Source organism: Salmo salar, chromosome ssa21 (assembly GCF_905237065.1).
Source record: "Salmo salar chromosome ssa21, Ssal_v3.1, whole genome shotgun sequence".
NCBI classification, from domain to species: domain Eukaryota; kingdom Metazoa; phylum Chordata; class Actinopteri; order Salmoniformes; family Salmonidae; genus Salmo; species Salmo salar.
The window spans coordinates 19,509,461-19,535,494 of NC_059462.1; the positions used below are offsets into that span (position 1 = coordinate 19,509,461).

Consider the following 26,034-nt stretch of genomic DNA (forward strand, 5'->3'; position numbering starts at 1 on the left):
GATGGGGCAACATTTTACATAAGGAGACCTGGTGTGGGTGTATGGCCCTAAGAGAGTGAAGACAGGAGCCCCAAGATGGACAGCAACTGGGTGGGTCCCTGCTACATGGTTGGCAGGGTTGGAGAGGTCATATACCGAGTGAGGCTAGCATGGCTACACAGTTGTCACCCACCGAGACAGAATGACGGCTTATCAGGGCCGGAACCAGCCCTACTTTGCCTGTAGCTCACCACATCCCAGAGACCGCAGCTCACCATCCCACAGAGACTGCGGCTCACCCTCCAGAGTCACTCATTCAACCCCCCAGTCACCAGAGGGCCGGACGGCCTCACCTGTGGTTACCCGGCAACATCAGAGCCACTTCCTAGGTGAAGTGGTGACCCCGATGGGGGCACTGGTGCCTCCATCAAGGGCAAACACTACATTTCCTGCTTCCACTCTCGCACCCAGAGCTGGGCACCCTTCTCCGCCTACCCCCATTGCTCCAATGCGGAGGCTACAGCATTCAGATACTTTATCGTTGGGGACGAGGGCTTGAGGGAGGGAGCAATGTAGCGACCCTCAAGGGTTAGGGTGGGCAGACCCTGCCCCAACCTGTCAGCACCAGTCACATTCAATGTTTATGGGTTTGTCATGGTAATAGAAAAGGGCTGCTCATAGGTTTTGTGGGGATATAACCAGTGTCTGTCTTGTGTTTATCTCTCTGGGGAGATACCTCCTGCTGGACTGTGATTTATCTAGTTCAGGCTAGGTTTGTTGTTTTGTGCAACTCCCCGTTACCCTGTGCAGCGTAACATTAAAATGCCATTTGGCTTTAACTGTATTTCCCTATCAGTACGTTTGTTATTTAACCTGTTGGGGCTCGGGGGCAGTATTGAGACATTTTGAAAAAAATATGTGCCCATTTTTAACTGCCTCCTACACCAACTCAGAAGCTAGGATATGCATATTATTAACACATTCGGATAGAAAACACTCGGAATTTTCTAAAACAGTTTGAATGGTGTCTGTAAGTATAACAAAACTCATATTGCAGGCAAAAACCTGTGAAAAATAGATCAAAATTTTTTTTGTGACTGTACTATTTAGTGTCATTGTTTTATAGATACCATAGTGAGAAAGGATTCATTTCGCAACACCTACGGCTTCCACTAGATGTCAACGAACTTTATAAAGTTGTTTGAAGCGTCTATGATAAACAGAGAGCAAATTAGAATCCAAGGAAGTTGACATGTCATCACTTCATTTTTTTGCGCCTGCGCATAAATCTGAGAAACGTGAGTTTTGTCTTCATTGTTTATCTAGACATAGGATAGGTTGTGTGAAAATATTACTGATGTTTAACGTTAAAAATGGACCAAAAGATTAATGCTAAACAACATTTGACATGTTTGAACGAACATAAATAGATTATTTACTAGGTTTTTTTTAGCTTTTCGGCGTGAATTACACTCCCCCCACCACGTTTTGTGGGAGCATAATGAACGCTAAGTACTTGGTGTTATTTGGACATAAATTATGAACTTTGTCAAAAGAAACCACATTTGTTCCGGACCTGGGATGCCTTCCGGACCTGGGATGCCTGCCTTCTGATGGAGATAATCAAAGGTAAGGGGATATTTACAATGTTATTATCGATTTTAGATGATGCTAACTGTATAGCATAGCCTGTTGTTCTTAGCATAGCACCCCGTTTATTGCAAAATGTGATTTCCCAGTAAAGTTATTTTGAGATCTGGCCATTCGGTAGCAATTACGAGATGATAATATATTATTCTTTGAATGACAATATTATAATTTACCAATGTTTTCGAATAGTAATTTTGTTATGTTCACCGGAAGCATTTCAGAGAAGAAAAAATCTGAATTTCACGCTACTGTAAAATGCTGTTTTTGGATATAAATATGAACTTGATGGAACAAAAAATGCATGTATTGTATAACATAATGTCCTAGGAGTGTCATCTGATGGAGATTGACAAAAGTTAGTGCATAATTCTAGCTGGTTTCTGCTTTTCGTGACGCCTGACCTTGAATTGAAAATGGATGTTTGTACTTTTGTGGCTATGTACTGTCCTAACATAATCTAACTTTATGCTTTTGCCGTAAAGCCTCTTTGAAAATCGAACAATGTGGTTAGATTAAGGAGATGTTTATCATTTAAATTGTGTAAAATAGTTGATTGTTTGAGAAATTGAAATTATTAGATTTTTGATGTTTTGAATTTCCAGCCTTGTTAGCAATCCCGGCTCGGTGTTCATTGCTAACCTGTAGCCCCAACAGGTTTTAAGCTAACAAAGTTATAAGATCGGGAAACCCGCAAACGCCACAGTATTTTGATATTTTTACTACATAAAAAAACAAAATGCTAGTATTGCCTTTTTCACTGGTGCTACCTATATTTTAATGACAATTCAACCGTTCCAGAATGTAATTTGATTATTTAATTTGCATATATATTCAAAGACAGAAAAGGTTAATGATAAAATTAAGAAATGTTTTTGATTAGTAATAATTTACTTTAAAGAAAATGCATTTTTCTATAATAACACGAGTGACTGTAACACCAGTGACCAGAAACACCAGTAACGAATCTTCAGACTATTCTTTTAAAACCAGCAGGAACAGTAACACCAGTGATGGTAACACCAGTGACAAATCTGCAGAAAATATAGAATATCTAAGATGGTGGCCACAGTATCCAAACCACATTTCTTAAATTCTAAATAAATCACTTAATCATTTGATTTCATCAATTATTTTAATTAAATGTTCCCTTACCCTTACTTTAAACAGTGTAACACATCTTAAGGCTTCACCTGAAATTACCAAATGAATCATCAAATTGCTAAGATATGAAGAGAGAGTGCAGACTCACCATGTGCTTTTGAAAACAGCCCTACATCCAATGAACCTTTGACCAGGGAAGAAGTTATTTTTTGTGTGTGTGTTTTTTTTATAATGGGCTATCACCAGTGACATTAAATTGAGGGACAACTATTCCCTGTAAATTATTTATAAAATTTAGTTGATATTTAAGCATTTTAAGTAATACACAAAACAAATATAATACTTCCCTTGGTATTCTTAGATTTAAAGTGGGAGAATTTTTTTTTTTTTACTAACTATGTTTTATGATATATACAGTACCAGTCAAAAGTTTGGCAAGCTTGTACAAAGCTGTCATAAAGGCAAAGGGTGGCTACTTTGAATAATCTCAAATATAAAATATATTTTGATTTGTTTAACACTTTTTTGGGTTACTACATGATTCCATATGTGTTATTTCATAGTTTTGATGTCTTCACTATTATTCTACAATGTAGAAAATAGTAAAATAAAGAAAAACCCTTGAATGAGTAGGTGTGTCCAAACTTTGACTGGTACTGTATATATATAAAAGTTTGCAATATATGTTTTATTAACAATGACCCATGTATGTTCATTTAAAGTGGTTCAAATTCATAACATTTTGATCATTCATAAACTAAATAAATTATATTTTCAATTTTATTTTGCATAATAAAGGAGCCAAATGCACAAACTAAACTATTCTCTTCATATTAACACAGAGAGAGAGAGATGTCACCCTACAAAGGATAAACCGTCCTCATCACCACACCTACTTTGATGCTTGAATGTGATGTCTTTGTTAATAAAAACACAAAACCAGCTCTCCTGTATGTACACACTATCGATAAGATCAGCTGAGGCTTGCGGCCAGCTGACCACGAATTAGAGGGCAGGTCAGAAACTCCCATCATGGAAACAAACAAAGAATCATGTGATTATCCCTTACCAGTCACTTCTCCACACACAGCCTGGGTGACAGATGAACATAGCACTGGCTTAGACGCCTTGAAGAGCGGGAAAGAGTTGAGAACACCACTTTCCTTCCTTCAGGAGCCTCTCTCTCTGACATGGTTGGTCTCTTCTGGTCTCGCCTTTGCCACTATCTGTGAAATTCTCATCACGCACGCACACACACACAGCCCCTCTCTCTTCTCTAATCCTCCTCATAAAGAGTGCAATCCAAATAACTCCAGCAGACTGCAGAGACTTCTCAGGCTTTTCCTCTTTGTGTTGTGTTGTTGGCTGGAATCATTAACTTGGTCCCTGGAGACTTTGGGATGTAAATAATCCCCCCCCCCCCCTCCATAGGGAGGATGTCAATCAAAACTGGTGGTGGAGACTGAGGGGGCTGGCTGCCAAGGAGACATCCTTGATTTAAGCAATGATTTAGGCCCGACTAGGTGTGGTATATGGCCAATATACCATGACCAAGGGAGGTGGAGGTGGCACAGCTGAGCTGGCCTGTACATTGATATTGGAGCGGTCTAATGCACTGCATCTCAGTGCGACGCCCTGGTTCGAATCCAGGCTGTATCACATCCGGCCGTGAATGGGAGTCCCACAGGGTGGCGCACAATTGGTCCAGTGTCGGCCCGGGGTAGGCCGTCATTATAAATCGTAATTTGTTGGCGAGCCTAGTTAAATAAAGGTGGCGAGCTTAGTTCAATAAAGGTTAAATAAAATAAAAAATAAATATTGATTTGCAATAACAGACTTGATACATGTAATATATGTGTACTTAGCTATTTAGATGCGTTATTGTTCACCGTACAATTTCGTTGTTCATATGCTACAGTTACATATCTACAGGCATTTAGCTTGCGAGTACAGTATGAGCATTTTCTTCAAGACATAAGATCCTTTTTAAATGCATGAGTAGGGATGGCATTGAGGAGAGTTGGCGGGGAAGTGTAGGGCTTTGGTTGCCATGGTGGTGTGCAACAGCTCGACAGTACATCTTGGCTCTTGTGCCAAACAGCACTCTAATCCTTTCATGGCAAGTCCTCCAGCTCAGCTCTCACTCTCACTCTCCCAGATCAAAGCCTGCTTGTCTCCTACTGAGGCCCATGGCTGCCTGTCACTCTCCTCCTGCTCTCCTCTCCTCACCCGCAAGCTTTCCTCTTCTTACTGTGATGACTGGTCAAATGTTTTGAAAAGGCAAAGCAATTTGTTTACAAAGGCTCTCTTCGCACAAGGCAACTGGACTTGTGAAGGGTCTTTCTGTTCTTAAGCTGACGACTTGACATTGAGAGGCTTGAGGAGTGTTACTGATGGAAGGTTTGCACAAAGGATTCATAACAGAGGTGTTCAAGTTGGCGTTTAGTAAACCTGGGTTGCCTGCACCTCTTTTCACATTTTAGCTTGACAGGAGCTTCCAGTTCAAATTTGTGAAATGTAGTGTTAAATATTACATTAAAACAGCATTATAACATGTATACATTGCCCTCATCTAAAAAGAGCGGACAAAGGATATGCAAACAACTCATGACTGTAAGACATATGCTGTACACACGCAAAGCCGTGTTTGATTATTCTCACTTCGCTTGACAGAAGTACATCCCACCCCTCATTACAATACCACATGTGCCAACTCTAAAAGACACCAACCCTGTACCCATCTGACACACAATTGACAATATATTTATACACTATAGAAATAACTCTTATACTATAGCTTCTGTATAGTTGCTTCTGTATAGTTTCCAGGTAAAGCTCCAGAGTCTACGGGATTGGTCCATAATAGCATTTTCCACTCAACTTTTTAGAAATTCCATTATGATTGATGCAGCAGTGTTGTTTCCACAGCAGTTAGGTTATTTGGGGACAAAACATTTTTTACTGGTAACATCTGGTTTAGCAGCAGAAGGTCAAGTCCAATATCACACCCATTTGGAGCTGAAATAAAGATTGAGTGGAAACTGTTTTATTTTGTTACATTTTGAACCACTCCAAAAGGACATGTCTGGACTGTGGTTAAGCAACTGTCTCCACCTCACCCACATGAAATCCAACCTGATCCTAAATCCAGGCTGACGCACAAAGCTACATTTATGATTTTCTGAGAGAAAAACAAAAGAAACAAAAGCATGATGGTTTTGAACTATTAACACTTTTTAATAAACTTCCCTCAACAACATAATAATACCATAAACAATCAACTTCTGTTACGTGAATTGGTCATCTACATCTGACAGTGTTATACTTGACTGAAGTATATAGCGTCCAAACTGAGACTCCGATGTATTAGGTTAAACATTAGGGTACACTCTTAAAAATAAAGCTGCAAGTTGGAACCAAGTAAGTTTCTTGAGAGCAATACCACAGGGGAACTTTTTTGGAGTCTCGGAAGAATCATAAATGGGATGGTTCTTAAAAGAAACATACAAAAATTCCCAAACCAGAAATGTTCCAGCCCTCCAGGACAGGAATTGAATAGCCCTGCTTTAAGGTTTTAACCCTTATTTACATATTTCCCAGGGTGCCTTTAGAGTGAATTGTAGAGTCACCAGTACCACCCATGACTGTGTTTGCTAGTTACAGAGATATGATTGTTGCATTTATTCATTAGCATAGCTATGGCCTTCATGTATAATTTTGTCATAAAAATTTAATTATTTAAGACAAGGCCTTCAGTTGATGGCCTTCTTTTACTCTATACAGTGGCCTGTAACTCATAGATTACTGCCCACATCAGGCCTGCAAATCACATTATGCTGGTTTGCAAAGTGAAGTGTAATTCCTATTGGAATCCAGCCTGAGTGTGGATATTAAATATTTTCAGAAGAAAAATCACCTGCAACCTGCATTCAGAATGACTGCCAGGATTGGGAAGATTAAGATATTAGACTACTGTACCTTAATACCAACACTGGGGTTATTCTACACCACGAAGTGTTAATTTACTCATTACAGTGCTAATTGAACACACGGACAAACAAACACTAGTTAACACTGGCCAATTTGCTGTGTGCTATGAAAGGGACACATCTGCAGGCTTCCATTCATTTGAAGAACCAGATACCACGTCAAGAACCCCACACTTAACTCAAAGGTGCTTAATCGGGCAAGAGTTCTCAAAGGAACCTTAAGAACTGAGGAAGAACCATTTTAAGAACCCTCATTTTTTTTCAATATAGCAACAAATACAGCTTCATCAAATCCTGAATTCTTTGAATATTCATCAGTGAATGAAAAGTTATAAACCTCTTACGTAATTTACACTCAAAAATATTCACTTAGAAGTAATTGTCTTGTATATATGAGCATTTACCATTTGCTCTGATGACTACCATAATATAGAACAATTCTTCCAAACAGATTAATATTCATCCATGCTAAATAAATCCATTAGTAGCCCAGGGCTATTTCCTTGGTGGTGCTTGGAACGTCAAACATAAGAAATTGTGGCTTAGAAAAACCTTCTTGAAGTAGAAGATAAGGGATGGAGCAGAGAAAGCACTGAGTCCTGATGGATCCAAGAGTCTAAAGCACATGGGTGTGTCAGATATGGGATGTGTCATATGGACTGGATTCACACAGATCCATCCAGTAGTTCATCATTTACTTGGTTTGGTCTGGTTGTTGAACCACTTAACTAGTCCACATGATTCCAACTAAACAGATAGATTCATATTGAAGATTTCTGAACATAATACACTTCTAAAATGCAAGAGTTCAGGTACAGGCCATATTCTCAGAACAAGCCATATTATTCCCTATTTTCAAAAAAATGGCTTAACAAGGTCCGTAAATATGCTTCATTAATCAATATGCTGTTATGTCCTTCAAATCTTATGTCCTTTAAAAACCTCAACCTAGAAATACAAATCTTAAGGATTCATACAACACAATTACAAATGAACTTCTACTGCACATGTCCAGATCATGGATCACCATGTCAAGAAGCTATGCCTATATATGACATGTTCAAGCTCAGAATAAATAACTAGAATCATTAATTACAACAACTTTCCACAACATTCAGCCCTTGCAGTACAAGCACTACTCACATGCAATGGTCCAGGGTGGTCCTGTCCAACGGAGAGGAGAGATGTAACACCCACTGAATGGTTAAACACTCTACTGCATGTCACTGGCACATGGATGAAACTCTGCCTCCAAACAAAACACAGCCACCTAGTTAGTGTGGTGCCTCTCCCTCCCTCTGCCCCTGACCCAGCCGTAGCCGTATGCTCACGAAAGCGTGTAACGGGCTGCAGTAGCGTCACTTCCACTGGGTTATTTCATGGACGCGGCATCCATTAAGGGCTGGGACTGTGCTCTTGGCCCTGACACTCCCCTGTCGCTCCCCTCTCTCCCCTCTCCACCCCATAAGACAAAAGGCAAGCAAACAAAGACGGGGGAGCAGGGGGGAACCTTGGGGATCAGGCTGCACACAGATGGGGTCAGTCTCCAAGGCTCTGCTGATTCGCTGCATCACAACCATACATCATCACAAAAGATACATGAAGAATACACTGCTCAATAAAAGCTCCTCATGAGATCATGGTGAAAAAAATGTGCAATTGCAAGGCCATACAATGGGAGAAGATATAGGGGAAAGGAGGACTTCTTCATTGATTTGTCCATGTGTTGATGTGTTAGGAAATCAGATGTGAGAAAACGCAGATGTAATCGAAGTGAAAGCATGCGTTAGGGATAGGCAAAAATGTTCACAGACTTATTATAAGGTCATATAGAATATTTATCTACACACTAAAACATCTAATAATAATAGTATCAGATAGGGGTTCTTCGGCTTGTAAATATCAACTTCATAAAAAACATGATTTTATAGATTTAGAGGAACACTTTTTTGAAGGTTCTATAAAGAACCATGCTCATAAAGTTCTAAATGGAACCTGCACTGTTCTATAAAGAACCCTTTCCCAAGGTTCTATAAAGACCCATTAAAAAAGGTTTTATATAGCACCAAAAAACTTTCTGCTATGGTTACATCCATTTTAGTGGCTTTTAGAAGCCTTTTTTTATGGTTCTTTATAGAACCTTTCTCAATCTGAAAGGTTCTTTGTAGATCCTTTTGAAGAACCATACAGACTTTTTTATTCTGGTCAGCCATTATATTCCAGAGGTGTTATTACTGTGTTCATTGACAAGTTTAATCAAGTGAGCTATCTTTAAACAGCTTGGTGTCCTTCGGGAAAGAATTGAGAACCACTGAACAAATTGGTCATCTTTCACAAGACACCATCACTGGCCAACGTCATCTATAATATGTAGTGGCATAACACAACACATTAGATAAACTGGGATGACACTCTCACTCATGGTTGCACAAAACGCCACCGCTACTTACAATTGAATTATCACTAAAAGAGCAAACAATCATTTTGTGAACTGTAAATAAGAGCTTAAATGGTTCTTAGTGTCATTATGGTTGCACATAGAACCATCACCCTTTCCAAAGTCCTCGATTTTTTGTGTAGATTAATTTAAGTCATTTAGAAGATACTCATATACAGAGCAACTTACAGTAGTGAGTGCATACATTTTTCATACTGGTCCCCCATGGGAATCAAACCCACAACACTGGTGGTGTAAGCACCATGCTCTACCAACTGAGCCACATGGGACTGTGTACTCAACCACCCAAGTATGTTCAACCACCCAAGATACACAACGTTAACTTGAGGGATGAATCCAGCATGAACTGCACTGCACTGAACACAATCTGCATCATTCTGAGAGAACATTATCACTCCTGTTTAATTCTACCTTACTCTACTGTCCCCACGGACAGTTCTATGTGCACACGGTAACCATGGCAAAGGTTCAAGATTTTAATTACTCTGCTGGCCTATCAGTAAGATGATCTCCCCCAAGGGCTCACTACTGAAACACACATGGTTGATGGATCAAATAAATAAACATATTAATGCATTTACCTCTGCAGCAGTGTCCTACTACAATAAATGATGAACCCTCCTCTCTAATCTATCAACAATACAAACAAAAGAATAGCAATGAAGATAACATCTAGTATCCTCTTTACCTTTGCTTCGGGTTTTTCATTTGAGTAGCTGTGGTTGAGTTTCAACCGAGTGGAACTGGAAAGCCATGTGTGTGCCACAGCACAAGATGCCCTTAATGTAAACAACCTTTGGACTGCATTCTGATTAGCTTGGATAACATATAGTTGGCTGTGAGGGTCTATAAGAGGCATTGACCTGGAAGTTATGCTTTTCCTTTGAGTATAGGGCGGCTATACTACAGCTTGATTGTCTCCATGGCTACGACCCTGCCTGCCAGCACTGTGGCATCAGATTCCATGCAGCTTTACTCTGCTCTCTCTCACACAAGCTCTAGCCATTCAACAGCAGCCATGATCTGAGTTGACACAGTGAGGTTGTGCTTTTTAAGAACATAGATGTGAAAATACTTGGTGTGCTGTTTATTAACAGTGAAAAGCAAATTCTACAGTATTAAATCAACACTGAAAGTGTGGACTTGTATAGACACTGGAACAGTGTTAAATTAACACATTGCCTTTCGAGTGAATTGTAGTTACCACCCATGACTGCATTTGTTAGTTACAGAGACATGGTTGTTGTATTCATCCATTTAAAATTAAAGTACATTTATTTAAAGGTCATGAACAGTCAAAATCATGTTTTTCATGGAGTAGGGTGATATTTGGATGAAACCAGATCAACGTAAGATCATAAAGTTGGGATGTCAGCAAATATAATTAAAAGTGTACATTATTCATCTATGGCAAAGATACTTATATGTTTCCCCTTTCATCTGTGTCTGGTGTTAGCTAGTTACAGACTAGCTAGGTCTTCATCCAGCATGGAACAAAAGGGGGGAAGGGTCATTCAAAACACTATCAGTGCTGCTGTGAACTGCATCACATAAGACAAAACAAACGGGAGATGTATATATAAAATGATAATACAACATTCATGCAATTTAAATGTCTGAGTAGCTTTGTGGATTACCAAATTAGCTTGAGGTAATTTTACTGCAATACTGCTGTCTGCAACCATGCTGCTTGACCTTTATTTAACAAGGCAAGTCAGTTAAGAACAAATTCTTATTTACAATGACAGCCTACCAAAAGGCAAAAGGCCTCCTACGGGGATGGGGGTTGGGATTAATGATACAAAATGTTATAAAAATATAGAACGAAACACACATCACGACAAGAGAGACACCACAGCACTACATAAAGAGACACCTAAGACAACTAAATAGCTTGGCAGCAATGCATGAAAACACAACATGGTAGCAACACAACATGACAACAACATGGTAGCAACACAACATCGCAGCAGCACAAAATGGTAGCAGCACAAAACATGGTACAAACATTATTGGGCACAGACAACAGCACAAAAGGCAAGAAGGTAGAGACAACAAAACATCACGCGAAGCAGCCACAACTGTCTGGAAGTGTCCATGATTGAGTCTTTGAATGAAGAGATGGAGATGAAACGGTCCAGTTTGAGTGTTTGTTGCAGCTCGTTCCAGTCGCAAGCTGCAGCGAATTGAAAAGAGGAGCGACCCAGGGATGTGTGTGCTTTGGAGACCTTTAAAAGAATGTGACTGGCAGAACAGGTGTTGTACGTGGAGGATGAGGGCTGCAGTAGATATCTCAGATAGGGGGGAGAGAGGCCTAGGAGGGTTTTACAAATAAGCATCAACCAGTGGATCTTGCGATGGGTATACAGGGATGACCAGTTTACAGAAAAGTATAGAGTGCAGTGATGTGTCCTATAAGGAGCATTGGTGGCAAATCTGATGGCCGAATGGTAAAGAACATCTAGCCGCTCGATAGCACCCTCACCTGCCGATCTATAAATTACGTCTCCGTAGTCTAGCATGGGTAGGATGGTCATCTGAATCAGGGTTAGTTTGGCAGCTGCGGTGAAAGAGGAATGATTACAATAAAGGGAACCAAGTGTAGATTTAGCTTTAGCCTGCAGCTTTGATATGTGCTGAGAGAAGGACAGTGTACCCTCTAGCCATACTCCCAAGTACTTGTATGAGGTGACTACCTCAAGCTCTAAGCTCTCGGAGGTAGTAATCACACCTGTGGGGAGAGGGGCATTCTTCTTACCAAACCACATGACATTTGTTTTGGAGGTGTTCAGAACAAGGTTAAGGGCAGAGAAAGCTTGTGTGTAGAGCGTTTAACACAACATCCGGGGAGGAGCCAGCTGAGTATAAGACGGTATCATCCGCATAGAAATGGATGAGAGAGCTTCCTACTGCTTGAACTATGTTGTTGATGTAAATTGAGAAGAGCGTGGGACCTAGGATCAAGCCTTGGGGTATTCCCTTGTTGATAGGCAGTGTCTGAGACAGCAGATGTTCTGACTTTATACACTGCACTCTTTGAGAGAGGTCGTTAGCAAACCAGGCCTAATACCCCCCAGAGACACCAGTACTCCTTAGCAGGCCCACAAGAATGGAATGGTCTACCGTTTCAAAAGCTTTGGCAAAGTCAATAAAAACATCAGGACAACATTGCGGAAACCCGATTGCGAACCCGAGCTAATACTATAGACGTCAAGAAGGCCAGTCAGTTGATTATTGAGAAGTTTTTTCAACACTTTTGATAAACAGGGCATATAGAAATTGGCCTACAACAGTTAGGATCAGCTTGATCTCTCCCTTTTAATAAAGGATGCACCGTGGCTGACTTCCAAGCAATGGGAACCTCCCCAGAGAGGAGAGACAGGTTAAAAAGGTCAGAGATAGGCTTGGCGATCATAGGGGCAGCAACCTTAAAGAAGAAAGGGTGTTTTTTGGGGGTCAAGTTTAAGGAGCTACTTTAGCACCTCGGACTCAGTGACTGCCTGTAGGGAGAAACTTTGTAGCAGGCAGGGGAAAAAGAGGGAGGAGCATTGGGGATAGTCGCACAAGAAGGGGTGGGAGATGAGGAAATGTTGGACGGGCATGGAGGCATGGCAGAGTCAAATAGTAATCCTGACTTAATGAGCTGGTGATTAAAGAGCTCAGCCACGTTCTCCTTGTCAGTAACAACCACAACATCAACATTAAGGGACATTGGCAGCTGTGAGGAGGAGGGTTTATTCTCCAGGTCTTTAACCATTTTTCAGAACTTCTTGGGGTTAGACCCACAGAGAGAAAACTGCTCCTTAAATTAACTAACTTTGGCCTTCCGGATAGCCTGAGTGCACTTATTTCTAATTTGTCTGAACAAGAGCCAGTCAGCCTGAGTATGCGTGTGCCGAGCAATTTGCCAAATGGAATTCTTGAGGTGGAGTAACTCTGCCAGGTCACGGTCGAACCAGGAGCTGAACCTGTTTTTAATTCTAATTTTCTTTATGGGCGCATATTTGTTAACGATACCACTGAAAATATCAAAAAAGAAGGTTAAAGCGTCTTCGACGGTGTATAATCAAGCTGATTATACACCAATTTACAGAAGCCATGTCAATTCAGGCCATGACAAATCAGGACAGGTTGTTTCACTGAGCAGCCATTACAAACACATGCTGTAAAACAGTGATCACTAAGGTCATTACAGAAAACACCAGACTGATACCTATCAGGATTATTTGTAAGGATAACATCAAGGAGAGTAGCCTTTTCTGAGAAAGATTTAAGGAGTCCCATTGCTTTAGGACTTGGTCAGTTGGTTTAAGCATGTCACTGTTTAGGTCCCCTAGCAGGAAAAATTCAGACTTAGTGAAAAGGGCCAGGAGAGAGCTTAGGGCATATTGGGTACAGGCCGGTGCTGATGGTGGCCAATAACACCCGGCAACAGTCAACAAAGAGTTATTTGAAAGTTGAATGTGTAAAACCAGCAAATTGAATTGTTTGGTGACAGACTTGGTAGAGACAATAGAGCACTGAAGGTAATCCTTGGTAAAGATTGCCACTCTACCACCTTTGGAAGATCTGTCTTGCCGAAAAAAGGTTATAACCAGAAAGGTTAACATCAGTGTTCAAAACACTCTTTCTTAACCACGTCTCAGTAATGACCAACACATCTGGATTGGAGCTGTGAACCCACACTTTCAATTGATCAAATGTAGGTAATAAGCTTCTAGTGTTAATATGCAGAAAACCAAGGCTTTGAAGAGAGCAGAAATCAGTGAAGCAGATATCAGAGCACAAATAAGAATTGGGGCTAGTAGATGGGCCAGGGTGTACATGCACAATCCAAGATATAAGCAGCAGTAATACAATCAGGGCACGGCAGAGTACAGGGAGAGCTCTGCAGTGTTGATTTAGAACATTTGAATGTGCATAAGATGGCAACAAGATCATAATGTACAGCAATTTATTCAGGTAACATGAATACAAAGCTGGCGAGATGTGGTTAGAATAGGATGGGGGGCCAAGAGTCTGTGTAACCAATAGAGAGTCAGAGTCCCGAGTGTGAGAACAAACAGTCAGTACCACGGTTGAATAAACAAGCAAGTTCATAGTCAACAAAGCACGCAGGAGTCATGAGGCAAAGAGCATAAAGCACAAGAGAAAAATACAACGACTTGGGGCTAGTCATTGTAAGTTCAAAGTCACTTACCCCAACATTGCGTGTGTGCTGGAGGAGAGCGAAAGCTCAGGAGAGAGGAGGGAGTCTGGTGGGGGAACCTGTACCAGACAGGGGGAGACAGGCCAGGGCAGATGGTGAACAGATCACCAGGTGGAACCCAAGCAGCAGTGCAGCAGGCAACGGGAGTAGGTGTTACACCCACTTGGGAGAAACTTTCTTCGGGAGGCAGATTCCTTGTAGAAAATCCCAGCTAGCTGGCTAACGTAGCTAACGTAGCTAACATGTCTCTGTCCACCGTCTTTTCCAAATGGAACATTTTTGAGATTCTGAGGAGGATATCTCTGCACAGATGGAGGGGGCTATGAAACTATCTTGCCATTGTCATGCTCAAGCGTTTTCACGCCTCTCACTTCACACTTCAGTGCTAATTTCTGTCTGTTTATTTTCTAGCGGCTTGGTAGCTTAGTGGCCTTATTTATTAAGCTTTATATATCAAAATTACCTAGAGATTATTGTGTTTTAATTTTGGGCTTCAGAAGTAAGTTCAGACTGAACATTACTCACTCAGTTTTGTGTTGGATGGTATTTCCAGGTTCCAATGTGTTTCTTCTGCAGGTTTTGGTTTGTTCTAAGTTTTTTTTATTGATGATCCTTGGTGGTAATAGTTTAATCAGATAATTTGGCCCAAAATCAAGGTTTTAGGTATGGAATTGTGATTTGGAATGAAGGTTTTGATGTTGATGGTAGTATCCTGTGTAAGTCCTTGCAAAAGATATAAGTTTATCTACATTTATCCAACTCTAAATTCTATCAAAGTAAGGCGAGCTCATTAATATATCTCCCCACCCACTCAGCCTGTCTTTTCAAACTTCCTGGTAGTTAGCCATGAGAGACAAAGTACTAAAATGTTGAGCAATTCTATCCGAAACAAGTATTATATGTGATATTTAATCACTCAAAGGTTATTTTACATGGGAATCAGAATGACTGTTCGGGACCTTTAACACAATATAATACGTATTTCATAAGGCCTGAGTTTGAGGTCCTACACTCTAAACATAAGAACTCTGTAAGTGCTGAATTAACACTCATTGGTGTAAAATAACACCAGTGTTGATAAAATAACCAGATTTTAACCAAAACCACTCCCATCATTATCATATTTCCCAGCATGCTCTATTGCAGGATGATTTTAAGAATTGTTTTTTCAATATCTATGTTCTTGCATGTACATTGATTGATTAATTCATCTTATGTTTCTCAAATATAAATGAAATACATTTTCTAAACTAATCCAATATGTTACTAGGTACTGAAATGGTTGTTCCAATTTAGACGCTTTAGGTTGTCTAATATTGCAGTCTTCCCAACCCTGGCAGTCATTCTGAATGCAGGTTGTGGTTGATTAAAAATGCTCAAGGTTGGATATTGGCACTCTGGCTGAATTTCAATAGGAATTACACATCACTTTGCAAGCCAGCATAATGTGGCAGGTTGTGTGAAAAACCCAACAAGCATAGGTTTATTAAACCATCAATTTAGTTTTCATTCTGGGTTGACCAAGCAGATGGAATAATGTAATCTATAGGTTATATTCAAGGGGTGTGGCTTATTAGGGGTGGGGCTTTAACATAGTTAATGTCATTCCTGGTGATCATGTTAACTTTGTTCAGAACAAAGTCATATTTTAATTGAACACAATTGCACATTACATTTTTATACACAAATATAAATGCCTTTATTTTCATATTAGTGCTACATAGTGGTTACTATCACATTGGGCTTTGGATATGCTTTCAAAGGTCATTCAGTGTCAAAATCGTTTTTTTTGTGAAATTGGATGATATTTGAAGGAAACCAGATTAAAGTATGATGACCAAAATATGAAAAGTTACTGTTGCTTCTGCATAGATAAAGTTTGATCATAAAGTTACTGGTTCCCTCCCCCATGTCAAAAACTTGGATTCATTATTAAGGGGACAACGTGATGTCACCTTTACTCTAATTTGAATTTGCCAAAGGTAACATGATATTCTTTAACCTAATTTCTTAAGTACCACCTTGTAACCAACATCAGAGAAGGCATGTTTGCGGAGGGGTGTGGTTTATATAGCTAGATAGCTACTCTACGGTTGCCAAAATTTTACTGTAGGGTGTCAGCAAATACAGTGCATTCGGAAAGTATTCAGACCCCTTGACTTTTTCCACATTTCGTTTTTTTCCCCACATCAAGCTACACACAAAACCCCATAATGACGAAGCAAAAACAGGTTTTTATAAATGTTTGCAAATGTATAAAAAACAACAACTGAATTTACATAAGTATTCAGACCCTTTTCTCAGTACTTTGTTGAAGCACCTTTGGCAGAGATTACAGTCTTGAGTCTTGGGTATGACGCTACACGCTTGGCACACCTGTATTTGGTGAGTTTCTCCGATTCTTCTCTGCAGATCCTCTCAACCTCTGTCAGGTTGGATGGGGAGCATTGCTGCACAGCTATTTTCAAGTTTCTCAAGAGATGTTCAATCGGGTTCAAGTCCGGGCTCTGGCTGGGCCACTTAAGGACATTCAGGGACTTGTCCTGAAGTAAATCCTAAGTTATATTGGCTGTGTGCTTAGGGTCGTTATCCTGTTGGAAGGTGAACCATTGCCCCAGTCTGAGGTCCTGAGTGCTCTCTGGAGCAGGTTTTCATCAAGGATCTCTCTGTACTTTGCTCCTATCATCAGTCCCTCGATCCTGACAAGTATCCCAGTCCCTGAAAAACATCCCCACAGCATGATGCTGCCACCACCATGCTTCACCGTAGGGATGTTGTCAGGTGTCCTCCAGACGTGACGCTTGGCATTCAGGCCAAAAAGTTCAATCTTGGTTTCATCAGACCAGAGAATCTTGTTTCTCATGGTCTGAGAGTCCTTTAGGTGCCTTTTGGCAAACTGCAAGTGGGCTGTCATGTGCATTTCACTGAGGAGTGGCTTCCGTCTGGCTACTCTACTATAAAGACCTGATTGGTGGAGTGCTGCAGAGATGGTTGTCCTTCTGGAAGGTTCTCCCATCTCCACAGAGGAACTCTAGAGCTTTGTCAGAGTGACCGTCGGGTTCTTGGTCACCTCCCTGACCAAGGCACTTCTCCCCCGATTGCTCAGTTTGGCCGTGTGGCCAGCTCTAGGAAGAGTCTTGGTGGTTCCAAACTTCTTCCATTTAACAATTATGGAGGCCACTGTGTTCTTGGGGACCTTCAATGCTGCAGAAATGTTTAATACTCTTCCCCAGATATGTGCCTTGACACAATCCTGTCTTGGAGCTCTACAGACAACTCCTTTGACCTCATGGCTTGGTTTTTGCTATAACATGCACAGTTAACTGTGAGACCTTATATAGACAGGTATGTGCCTTTCCAAATCATGTCCAATCAATTGAATTTACCACAGGTGGACTCCAATCAGGTAGTAGAAACATCTCAAGGATGATCAATGGAAACAGGATGCACCTGAGCTCAATTTCAAGTCTCATAGCAAAGGGTCTGAATACTTATGTAAATAAGGTATTTCTGTTTTTTACGTTTAATAAATGTGCAAACATTTTTAAAACCCTGTTTTCGCTTAGTCATTATGGGGTATTGTGTGGAAAAGTCAAGGGGTCTGGCTACATTCCGAATGCACTCTATGATTAAAGGTTTACCCTATTCATCCATATGGCAAAGGTACTTACATATTTCCCCTTTCATCTGTGTCTGTTACTGGCTAGCTAGGTCTTCAGCCAGCATGGAACAAAAGTGGGGCAAGGGTCATTAACAACTCCGACACAGTTGTCAAGTCAACACATCCTAACAGTGCTGTGATTTTGTTGGTAAGTTTTTATAAGGATCCAAGATGGCGTAGCAGTAGGACGTGTGTGTTTGTCTTTGTCTTATCCCGTGTAAATAGCCGGTCTTTTTCGTATATATCTTAATCTCACTATCTATCTACGAATTAAATATACTTTCCTGCAACTCGCCTCACCCAATGCGGTACAGATCTGCTATTTTTATTACTTATAACTGGATCTTCCATCAGGAGCTAACCATCTAACTAGCTACTAGACTTTGTTAGCCTCGGCTAGCGGTCTCCACCTTTTTCTTGGTCACCAGCCAGCCTTAGCTCGGACAACACCTGCCAGTCTGCACAGCGCGATATCAACCCAGAGCATATCGGACTGCTTCTCTTTACCACATCACTGGATTCCTGCCGTTCTGGATCATTACACCGGATCATCGCAGCTAGCTAGCTGCAAACGAGTGGCTACTGTTAGCTAACGCCTCTGTCCCGAAGCAAGCTCCAGCTAGCCTTGAGCTAGCCGCGAGCTAGGCCCATATACCTGCTAATTCTAGGGTTACAATACCTCCTTTGCCAGTTGGCCTGGACCCTTTATTGTCAACACGGAGCCCTGCCAATCCTTCACGACTGGACTACCAATGTGATCGCCCGATATGGTCTCAACAGGCTATTCTGTTATGATGTCGCCGAAGAACCATCTACTAGCCACGGCCCGCTAGCTTTTCTGAATGCTGTGTCCCCTAATCGCCTTGCATAGTAGTGACTACTGAACGGCACCCTGACTCACCTATTGCTGCTCTTTTGACCCTATTATCACTCGGCTACACAGCTGATGCCTCATGGACTGTTTCAATAACACTATACCTCATTTTGTTTACCTGTCAGCCCCAGCCTCAAACTCAGGTCCTGTATGTACCTAACTGACCCGCTCTGCACATTCATCGCCATTTACCCATTGTTGTCTTAGCTTTCCTGATCAACACATGTGATTGCTTTATGCCTCTCTCTAATGGGGCAGCAGCATAGCCTAGTGGTTAGCGCATTGGACTAGTAACCAAAAGGTTGCAAGATCGAATCCCCGAGCTGACAAGGTACAAATCTGTCGTCCTGCCCCTGAACAAGGCAGTTAACCCACTGTTCCTAGGCCGTCATTGAAAATAAAAATTTGTTCTTGCTATCCAGGTCTGTGCTCAAAAAGTTTGAGCTTCTACTTTAAAAAATCCCCCTTTTAAGAAATACGTCTTTCACTGTTGCCAATTGTTATAGACCCCCCTCAGCCCCCAGCTATGTCTTGGACACCATATGGGAATTAATTGCCCCCCATTTGTACTTTTAGGTGACCTAAACTGGCATATGCTTACACCCCGGCCGTCCTACACTCTGAACTAGACTCAATCTCACACAAATTATCAAGGAACCTACTAGGTACCCTAAATCTGTAAACACGGGCTCCCTCATAGATATCATCCTGACCAACCTGCCCTCTAAATACACCTCTGCTGTCTTCAACCAGGATCTCAGCGATTGCTGCCTCATTGCCTGCGTCCGTAATGTGTCTGCGGTCAAACGACCACCCCTCATCAATGTCAAATGCTCCCTAAAACACTTAAGCGAGCAGGCCTTTCTAATCGACTTGGCCCAGGTATTCTGGTGGGATATTGACCTCATTCCGTCAGTAGAGGATGCCTGGTTATTCTTTAAAAGTGCTTTCCTCACCATCTTAAATAAGCATGCCCCATTCAAAAAAAATTGAACTAAGAACAGATATTACCCTTGGTTCACTGCAGACTTGACTGCCCCTTCGATAGCACAAAAACATCCTGTGGCGTACTGCATTAGCATTGAATAGCCCCCGCGATATGCAACTTTTCAGGGAAGTCAGGAACCAATATGCACAGGCAGTTAGGAAAGCAAAGGCTAGCTTTTTCCCCACTGCACTAAGGCTAGGAAACACTTTCACCACCGATAAATCTACGATAATCGAGAATTTTAAGAAGCATTTTTCTACAGCTGGCCATGCTTTCCACCTGGCTACCCCTACCCCGGTCAACAGCTCTGCAATCCCACAGCAAGTTGCCCAAGCCTCCTCCATTTCTCCTTCACCCAAATCAAGATAGCTGATGTTCTGAAAGAGCTGCAAAATCTGGACCCCTACAAATCAGCCGGGCTAGACAATCTGGACCCTCTCTTTCTAAAATTAACCCACGGCAATTGTTGTAACCCCTATTACTAGCCTGTTCAACCTCTCTTTCATATCGTCTGATATACCTAAAGATTGGAAAGCTGCCGCGGTCATCTGACCTGGTCATGGGTGCACCTCAGCCACGCACAAGGTCCTAAACGATATCATAACAGCCATCAATAAAAGACAATACTGTGCAGCCGTCTTCATCGACCTGGCCAAGGCTTTCGACTCTGTCAATCACCGCATTCTTATCGGTGAACTCAACAGCCTTGGTTTCTCAAATGACTGCCTCGCCTGGTTCACCATCTACTTCTCAGATAGAGTTCAGTGTGTCAAATCAGAGGACCTGTTGTCTGGACCTCTGGCAGTCTCTATGGGGGTGCCACAGGGTTCAATTCTCGGGCCAACTCTTTTCTCTGTATACATCAATGATGTCGCTCTTGCTGCTGGTGATTCTCTGATCCACCTCTACGCAGACAACACCATTATGTATACTTCTGGCCCTTCTTTGGACACTGTTAAAAAACCTCCAGACAAGCTTCAATGCCATACAACACTCCTTCTGTGGCCTCCAACTGCTCTTAAATGCAAGTAAAACTAAATGCATGCTCTTCAACCAATCGCTGCCCGCACCCACCCGCCCGTCTATCATCACTACTGGACGGTTCTGACTTAGAATATGTGGATTACTACAAATACCTAGGTGTCTGGTTAGACTGTAAAGTCTCCTTCCAGACTCACATTAAGCATCTCCAATCCAAAATTAAATCTAGAATCGGCTTCCTATTTTACAAAATAGCCTTCAACACTCTACTCGGGAAATTGGATGTAGTGCCATCCGTTTTGTCACCAAAGCCCCATATACTACCCACCACTGCGACCTGTAGGCTCTCGTTGGCTGGCCCTCGCTTCATATTCATCGCCAAACCCATTGGCTCCAGGTCATCTATAAATCTTTGCTAGGTAAAGCCCCGCCTTATCTCAGCTCACTTGTCACCATAGCAGCACCCACCCGTAGCACGCGCTCCAGAAGGTATATTTCACTGGTCACCCCCAATGCCAACTCCCCCTTTGGCCGCCTTTCCTTTCAGTTCTCTGCTGAAAGAACTGATCATTGTACCTGTACACAGTCATTCTGTAAATAGCCTACCCAACTACCTCATCCCCATATTGTTATTTATTTTTTGCTCCTTTGCACCCCAGTATCTCTACTTGCACATTCATCTTCTGCACATCTATCACTCCAGTGTTTAATTGCTAAATTGTAATTATTTCGCCACTATGGCCTATTTATTGCCTTACCTCCCTAATCTTACTACATTTGCACACACTGTATATAGATTTTTCTATTGTGTTATTGACTGTACGTTTGTTTATCCCATGTGTAACTCTGTGTTGTTTTTGTCTCACTGCTTTGCTTTATCTTGGCCAGGTCGCAGTTGTAAATCAGAACTTGTTCTCAACTGGCCTACCTGGTTAAATAAAGGTGAAATGTTATATTTATTTACTTTTAATTGCAAAACTGCTCACTGCATCCAAGTTGCTTGACGTAGGCGTTTCAATGAGCTGTCAGTCGAGGTGAGGTCATCAATATAAGCTCCCCGCCCACTCAGCCTGTATTTTCCAACTTCCTGGTAGCTAACCATGCTAACCGTACTTTTCAGAATGACTGTCCAGGACCTTTAACAATTTCAAAAGTGTTATTTTAACACCAGTTGAGTGATGTTATGTTCACTGAAGGTAGTATACATTTCACACTTTCCGAGTTAAATGTACAAAATAGATTTTACTTTGCAGTCTATGACTAGCTACCATGGCTCACTCTCAAACTTGGACACCCTAAGCACAAAGTCTGCAGATAAAGTGTGCCTCAAATGTCCAGCACAAATAAATCATTTTCAGAGAAACGCCGGGATGAGTTGCAATAATTTTTTGCCGGAGAAACACAATACAATACTGAATGCCTGTTGTTTTCCCAGTTAAATAGGGAGATAGAGGCAGTACCTTATGGGGAAATAAGGTTATGTGTTGTGTTTAGTTCCACAGCACATTCTAATAGCTAAAGCTTGTTGGCTTTTCTTTTTTCCTGAAAAATGTATCCTTCTTTTGTAAGTCTGTGGCAACAGCCTGCCACATTCTTTTCTGCTTGGAGAGCCCGGTAATTGCTTCCAGCAGCTTCTGATGGATTTTCTTAGACACTGTTAGACTATTAGAGTTATGTCTTTATTAAGCAAAATATTAACTTAAAGCTGTTTATCGCAACTCAGATGAAAAGGTGAGAAATGTCTAGGTAATTCTCAGATGTCTCAGACACAGTTACACAGCTAAAAACTGGCTGACTAAACTTAGTCATCAGCACATTCATGATACCTGCTTAAATCATCAGTTAACTTCAATACAGACCCTATTGTACTGTGCCTTGTATCCTCCCAGAAACATACAGTTTTACTAACACACTGAACAAAGTGGAGACTGGCTAGGGGGGAGTGTGAACATCTGCTGTTCCATGCTACTGTGTCCTATCCTGGGAGAGCCTCGGATAGGATGAGCGCTGCAGGAGCCCTCAGCAGGAGAACCAGCTCTTAGAATCTGGGTCTGAGCTTTGGGACTTCTGGCTGGGTGCATTCCATCCTCACTACACTACAGGCTCTGTCAAAACACCATCAGCTCTGGTTTGGTCTGGTCCCTCAGTGGGAATAATTACATGATGCATTGTTAGAGGCAGAACGGGTTATCATAGACAAGCAATATAGTGGATAGACGTTAGCTATCACTTCTTGGCATATCATTTTTACACTATAGGTTATAGTTTCTGTAGAGGGCTCTGGCTAGATGGGGTTGAGTAGTCCTCAACAAGAGTTAACTGAAAAACGTGTAAGCTTCATTGCTTTGGCTGGCTAGAAGCATGCAGAGTATCCTCCTTTCATTCCTTCTCCATATATATCTCACTTGCTCTAAAGTCTTTGCAGGACACATTCCCCAAACTTGGCTCCAACAATAAATTTTTCTCCCATTTCAAAATGGATTAAACAGTCGCCTTTTCCACTGAGCTCAGATTGTCTTCTCTGGGAACTGGAGCTTGTGCTCCAGACTCCAACAGCAGAGGAGTATCCAACCACACATTGTGGTGACTGACTCACAGACTTAGCATCACTCTTTCCACAGTCAATGCTACAGTACAGTACAACCCTTGGGCTCACATCAACACGTGCTCTGTCACAACCAATGGCTGGGAATAATATAGGAATGGACAAAGCCATTGATCACATGACACCATTGATTCCTATGTGAAGACTCAATAGCGCATTTGAAGCCAAGGAAGTCAGGTTAAGATGCGCATGCATTTTTAGTTACTCCAGGTAGGGATGTTGCAGGCTAGCTCAGTGTTGCCCCCAAACCCCCCCCCCCATTGAGTATCTCAAGTTGAAGGCCGCCCGGGTACTACAGGCTGCCATTAGCTACTAAATTATCCTCATAACTTCTTCTGTTTGCAATTTTAAAATAATTGGTTAAATAATCGAGGACATACATCTGGTGTAATAGAATACATTATTGGTACAACGATTGTCTAAAAAAATGCTTTATTTACACAAAGATTGACCATGAAGTTTGACATTTTCTCATTCATTTTCTCATTCCCTAATGGGGATCCTGTTTTTTTTGCAAATTATGCCTGCAGTACCGCGGTCTGCCTTGAACTTCATGGCTTCAATTAGAGTGGGCAGTCATTCTCCCCTGATCACAACACCCAGGCCTAGTGAATTCACACTCAATAATGGCCCTGGCTCTCTTGACCTGGGATGGATACATTGTGTTCATTTATCATTAAGAAGGATAGTAGTGAGGCAAAAGTGGGGTTTAAGAGGTGATACACCAACAGAAACTACAATTCACATTGCTAAACATAAATAAAAAATCACAAGAAATCCATTGCACTCAGGATTATTAGAAGGTATTGATGAGAAATTACTCATCTGGCCAGTTCTTAAAAAATTTAAAAATTAAAAAATTTAAAAGAGCTGGTTACGGAATTCAGTCCTCAAGGCAAAGAAAACACAAAATATTAATGTTGAGAGAAAGTACTACTGTTTCAGTCTATTTAAGACAAAGTTTACAAAGAAAGTGTTTGAAGTGTTTGAACACTACCAGATGCTTCTAGGCTGCACATGAGGGAAACTACAGAAAACCAAAATGAATATACCACATTCCCACTTTTACCATTTTTGGCTCAATTAAATGTACTGTATCCTTTCCTAAAATAACATGGTACTGCTGTCGTTTCCACCAAAAAGCTTTAGGTTAAGATATATGACATAACGTTTATTTGAAATTATAAGATTTATGGTGTAAAATTACAAGGAACAGAACCCTCTGACCTCCTGATGTACAGTAGCCGCATGACAGTTGACTGGTTCCCTGAAATTAAGTATATGTACATTTTTCTGTTTAATAAGCCAAAGTCAGAACAGTTTCCTCTTTGTGGTACCTGGTAACTCACTGGACTTGTCAGCAGGTATGATTCATGTCCACACCAGTCTCAACCTGTTCTTTTACAGCAATTCCTGCTCCTCCTTACTTGGAACACACACTCTCTCTCTCACACACACACACACACACACACACACACACACACACACACACACACACACACACACACACACACACACACACACACACACACACACACACACACACACACACACACACACACACACACACACACCCTGGGACTTCAACACCTGACCAGTAGCTCAGTAACAGGAATTCACTTACAGCACATTCCTATTCTGTTGTCTCTCAGACTGGCAGAAAGAGTCAAGCAATATTAGGCCCCCGAGTCTCATCAATATCCATTTAAGAGAGATTGATCAAATCTTTATATAGGCCTTTTTTTTATAGTCCTTCTGATTCAATACTGAGAATGTATTATCCTAATCACTTTGTAATCCCTAATCACATTCTCTGCCTTTGCGCAAGAAATTGTACACCGTGTGCAGGGGAGACAACAATGTTGAGTCAGCAATGGTTAGCTTAACAATTTGGTTGTTAAGGGACGCAACTGAAAGTCATGGAGAACGTTATACTTTACAAAAACTCAGTGCTGAATACAATTCATAGTCTCATCACTATTCCAATGTTGCCATTTGTCCTTAGACCTCTACAGCATGTATCTTACCTGGCTCCCCATGGCTGCCATGTGTGTCTCTCCCAGGTGAATAATGGCAGAACAGCAGAATGTGGCCAGGCAGAATGTCTCCGTGAGGCAGCAGTCAGCCAGGATTCCTCTGGTAAAAACATACAGGAGACAGGAGGTTGGAAGGTGTTCTGTCTCGCTGCTGTACACTCCCCTTCATCAGGGTGTGTACACACACATACCATGTTGACACACACTCTGCTTCTCATCTGCCTCACAGGTTTACACAGGAGCACAGAAAGCTGGGCTGGGTTGAGTCCTTCCACCCCAGGGGAGCTGCCATTACAGTAATGCCTTTACAGTTCTATCCACACACAGTGTACAAATATTTCCATTTTAATTCATCCTATTTATGCTCACTGTACGTCATCATCTGACCTACCCATATGGTGGGGGAACTTATCTGTTCTGCACCTAATATGCACAAACTTTGTAAATTATTGATTATCGTTTGGTAGTTAGCTGCAAAAAACAACACCAAATGAATTAAATAG

The 26,034-nt window shown here is 41.4% G+C and overlaps 1 protein-coding gene across 2 annotated transcripts in view; it reads right to left on the reverse strand.

Moving 5' to 3' along the window:
• The window catches only part of LOC106581913 (E3 ubiquitin-protein ligase Midline-1), a 61,188-nt gene extending 35,502 nt beyond the window's left edge, over window positions 1-25,686 (reverse strand). The window contains exon 1 of one of the 2 annotated variants that reach the window (XM_014164364.2): window positions 25,523-25,686. The gene's annotated coding sequence lies outside the window, so the exon portion shown is untranslated. Of the gene's footprint in view, window positions 1-7,862; window positions 8,162-25,522 lie in introns of those variants that run through there. The other variant, XM_014164367.2, reaches the window with a different exon arrangement.
• Between the last annotated feature and the right edge of the window lie 348 nt (window positions 25,687-26,034).